This window comes from Marmota marmota, unplaced genomic scaffold (genome assembly GCF_001458135.2).
Source record: "Marmota marmota marmota unplaced genomic scaffold, marMar, whole genome shotgun sequence".
NCBI classification, from domain to species: Eukaryota; Metazoa; Chordata; class Mammalia; order Rodentia; family Sciuridae; genus Marmota; species Marmota marmota.
In genome coordinates this window covers 44692758-44698009 of record NW_025999842.1, presented here as the reverse complement: position 1 = coordinate 44698009, position 5252 = coordinate 44692758, and positions in this window count along the sequence as shown.

Below are 5252 nucleotides of genomic sequence, written 5' to 3'. Positions count from 1 at the left end.
GGGAGGGGAGGGGAGGGGAGGGGGGATAGTAGAGGATAGGAAGGGCAGCAGAATACAACAGACACTAGTATGGCAACATGTAAAAAAGTGGATGTGGAACTGATGTGAATCTGCAATATGTATACGGGGTAAAAATGGGAGTTCATAATCTGCTTGAATCAAATGTATGAAATATGATATGTCAAGAGCTTTGTAATGTTTTGGACAACTAATAATAAAAAAAGAAAAGAAAACAAACAAACAAACAAAACCCACCAAACCAAAAATCAGACCCCCAGGAAGAACAACCATAAGGAAACTTCAGGTCATACCCCTTGATATCTACTCATATACCATGAACAGAGAGGAATACTAGAATAAAAAAAGAACTACATACTTAGGGGTATGCATATACCTTAAATAAAGGAATGCATCTCAATTGATGCAAAATTCCAGGACCTCTGAAAACATAAGGAAACAGGCAAAAAATCTCCAGCCAAAATTTACTGTCTCCCAATTAAGGAGCCCACCTATGTGGAAAAGGATAAAATTCCAAAGAAATGTTATTAAAAAACTAATAATTAAAATGTTCAATGAACTAAAAAAAAAGATCTAAAGAGTAAATTAGGAGCAGAAATATAGGAAATAAAATACCATGTCAACAAAGAAATAGAAATATTGAAAAGAGACCAATCATAAATCTTGGAAATGAAAGACACGATTAATCAAATAAAAATTCACTTGTGGGCATCATCAACAGATTAGATTGCATAAAAAAAGGAAAGGGGTCCTTTCAATCACAGATTCCATTAGGAGTAGAAATGTCTTTAAAAATGATAAAATAACATACTAAGTTAGATAAGATGTTACTTCAGGATGCAAGAAAATACAAAAAAGAACCAAACATAAGAATTATAAGGACTAAAATAAAAGCTCAATATATGGGCTAGAGAACAGATTGGTTGGTCCTAAGGAACAATTTTATGATATTGGAAACCAGATGATGAATATCTTCCAATGATATTTTGGCTCACAGTTTAAAGAGGTTTCACTCCATGATCTTTGCCACCATTGTCTTCAGGCCTATAACCTATAATAAGGCAGAAACATCATGGATGGTGGAAGGACATTGTAGAGGAAAGCTGCTTACCTCACATTGACTGGTAAGGACAGAATGAGAGAGAGAGGAAGTGGGGACAGCTTTTGCCTTACACAAGCCCAGTGACCTACTTCCTCAGTTAGGCGCCATTTCTTACAGTTTTCACATCCATCCAATAATTCCATCAAATTTTTAATCCATCAATGGATTAATCCACTAATGAGGTTAGAGCCATCATTAACCAATCATTTCACCAAAGCTCCACTTCTGCACACTGCTACATTAGGGACCAAAAAAACATAAGCCATTTGGGGACATTCCATATCCAAACCATTATAGACCCTGAAGAAGAGTTCTAAGTTGCAGGAAACACCAATTATTTCTTAACCAGTAAAACAAACCTTTAGGCAGGAATTTCATCTTTGTTACCCAGAAAGAAGCATAATCTGGAAGAGGATCTCCTTGGATTGCATTTCAACCATACTGGTAGTTTAAAGAAGAAAGAGCAAGGCTGTGACTTCCTGAAGTTTTCTCGCCCTCTCCTATTTTCCTCAGCGACTCCATTTCTTGGTAGTAGCAGGAATTGAGATAGGTTATTCGTCTCACTGCCTGGCTGCCCCTGTACCACCATCTTTAAACCACCATTCCAAAGTGTTTTCCAGATTGCTGTTTTTTATTTGGTGTTTTTACAATAGGTGAATCTTGGAGAGAGAGTCAGAATTTATCCTAACTCAGCACTTTAAGAGGAAGAAGAAACAAAACTAAAATCAAATTCACACTTTTTCACAACTTTTCCACATGCTACTGTGTATCACACACATCCTTTGCTTTATTAGCTCTTGAACAAATATCTGAATCCAAGGATGTGAACATTTTTAAAGATCTGGACACAAATTTCTAAATTCCTATCTAAAAACTTATGATTTTTTCACTATAGATGTTACTAAGAGTGTCTGTTTTCCCACTCTCAGGCCAATGCTTGAAGATAGTTTTTCTTTTTTGTATCCAATTAATAAAGCAAAAATTTGTATAATAGTTTTAATTTTCCTTTTCTTAACGCTGTTTTAAAATTTTTCAACTATTTGTATAACATCATTATTGTAATTTTCATCCCTCTTTTCTGTTTTTATATGGACATACTTAGCCTTTTCATGTTGAATTGTATATATTAGAAAATAGTAATATTGTTTAATAATGTTTGTAATAATTCTTGTTTCCTCAGATTTTTCTCCACAATTTTTTGTCAACAAATACCTATGGTAACATTAAGAAAGTCTAATACTTTAAAATGTTCATCATCTTAAGTACACATATGTTAAAGGCCAATTAAAAATATTTTGATATGGGGAGTGGGAATGTAGCTCAGTGGTAGAGTGTTTGCCTCACATGCAGGAGGCCCTGAGTTCAATTCCCAGAACTATAAAAAAAAAATTTCATTTTTTCAGGTATTTGTTCACACTTTGTAAATGACACATCAGTGCATACATTTTACCAATTATTCTACTGAGTCCTGACCTATAAAATATAGATGATTTAATACATTGGAAATATTTTCTTTTTGAATTATGTAGTTGAGCATGACCTCTTGCTTAAATCGAATGTAGCTTTACCTTATATTACTATAATGTTCTATGATTTAATATATCCTATTGTAGGGGAGAAAAGGTAACATACTTTACTCAACCATGTCAGGGGTCATGACTGATATTCCTGAAACAAAAAGGCAGATTATAAGAGAAAAGCATTAACAAACTTCTTTGTACGAGATTTATGTAACACGAGAGATTTCAGAAAAGAAGGGACCAGACACCCAGAGAAATTGTACTTTTATTCTTTGGTTCAATGAAGAATGGACAGTCATAGAAATGTAATAGACAAAGAAAAAGATGCACAACCTAATAGTAACGAACTGGGGAGGAACTCAGCAAGACCTGTTGGTTCAAATCTGCCTTGGCCTCTCCCTGGAGCACGCTCTGCTTCTAGGTATAGGGCAGAGCCCCTGTAGATTGAGAATCTTGTGACCTGCTTTCAAGTGAGGTGGGTCAGAAAACCCCTCCATGTCCAGCTCTCACAGGGAAAGATGGGAAAAGTCAGTGGACTTTTGTTTCTGCAGTTTTTCTCAATTCTCAAGGTGCCACATTGGGGGCATTGTGCTGTGAGCCCTGACACTACTGTCCCAACAGCACTCCATTGTATTCTGCCCTGGCCTGTCTTCATTTCGCAGGAAATGCTTCCATGGTCTGTTGTACTCTTCAGGTTTTCACCACCTGTTCTGCCTGAAATATCCGTAGTGAAGAGGCACTATTCTATAAAGAACAATATGCCTTTCTTTTACCAATGCCTCAAGGATGAGATGATGGATGTCATGTTTTCAGGCCAGGATTATTTAAATGCCATGATAAGACTTTTGGAGTTTTTGTTGATCATACCTAGATTATTACTTTATTTGTGTGTCCCCTGATTATCAATGCTTTGTACAGCTATTCCACCTTTGAAACACGAATTTATAATCTACTTTTCTATGTTTGTTTCTTTTCTGTGTTTATAATGTCCTTTTCTTAACATCCCACCTGCTACTGTGCTTCAATGGAGTTTATACACATCATCTCCAGGAAAGATCCACATTTAACTGTGGTTCAGTGGCTTCTTTATCATATGTGCTTTAATTTCACTATTAATGCTCAAAATCATAGGGTTATATTATGGATCAGGAATAATATTAATATCTGAGTGTGGAACATAAATGGTAGAGGTCTGGATTAGTAAAGAAGATGATATTAGCAGTGATTGTTTTAAAGTTTAAGGATCAATAAAAGAGTATGCCATTTGTTCTGACTTAGGAAAAATCTCAAAATATTCTTAAACTACTGTATCTGCATATTGTACTTGCTTCAGCAAAATACTGCCCAACTTAGCTTTATATGCAAAAGTCCTATGAATATAAAAATGCACATACTCTAACTTATATGCAGCCAAAGAATATTAGCTATGAAATATTTTTAATCTTGTCACACACATATGATACAGAAAATAAATTATTTTATACAGGAAGAATCTGTTACCATTTATTTGCAGTTAAACTTTTCTTGCTCTTAGGAATTGGGTAACCAAAATTTCTTGGTTCCTTGCTTGCCCTCGGAATAGTCCTTGGTTCTGCCACAGAGTAGCAGAAAGGACTTCCCCTCTAAGTCAATGATTGCCAAGAAACTGTCTGACATTTAGGAGTTATGTAACCTCAGGATGTGGTTGATTTGTCATGAACTCCTCTCAAAACTTGTGTTTTCCCACACAGAAATTCCTAGATCATGGGTACCCAGTGGGTACCTCACCCCTCCACGTGAAAAGGACCCTTTATGAGATTTCCTCTAGAATTTGCAGATAGTTGTCTTAGTTTGCTTGAAAACGCTATCCTCTGATGTTCTTTGTGTGCCTGGATCTATCAAGGCTTCTATAAATCTCAAAAACAAAGTTTGGAGGATAAAAGAACTTTGGACACTGAGGTAACAAGTCATGTGATCAGGATGGCAGCTCTGCCTACCCGCCTGGATCACCCATTTACCTGCATGCTCCTGAGGAAGAAAAAAAGAAGCATTTATCTATTTAAGACATTGTGCTTTTGATCCATTAATTTGACACTCACAAGTACTATTTTATATTCTTTCCTAATATCTGGTTATGAGGTGCAGCAAATTTCAATTTATGTTCTTCTAAACATATTTTAAAACCAGCTCATCAAAAGTATTATTCAACTATTTGTATCTAGTAAGTTATTTTCTTCTTTTGATTTATAAATTTAGTGGATTTAATTAATATACTTTGTAATATTAAGCAACTTTGAAATTCTGAATGAAATACAGCTTGTGGCATGAAGCTTCATTTTGCCATAAATAAAGTTTCAAAAATAATAATTAAATTTATGTACAGGGCTGGGGTTGTGGCTCAGTGATAGAGGACTTGCCTAGTATGCATGAGGCACTGGATTCGATCCTCCGCACCACAAAAAAATACATAAATAAAAAACAAAGATATTGTGTCCATCTACAACTAAAACAAATATTTTTTAAAATTATGAACAAACAGAAATTGATGATTGTTTATAATATAAAAAACTGACTTTATTTTTAAGCAACACATCGGAAAACGTTAAGTTCAAAACAGAATATTGTATCTAGAA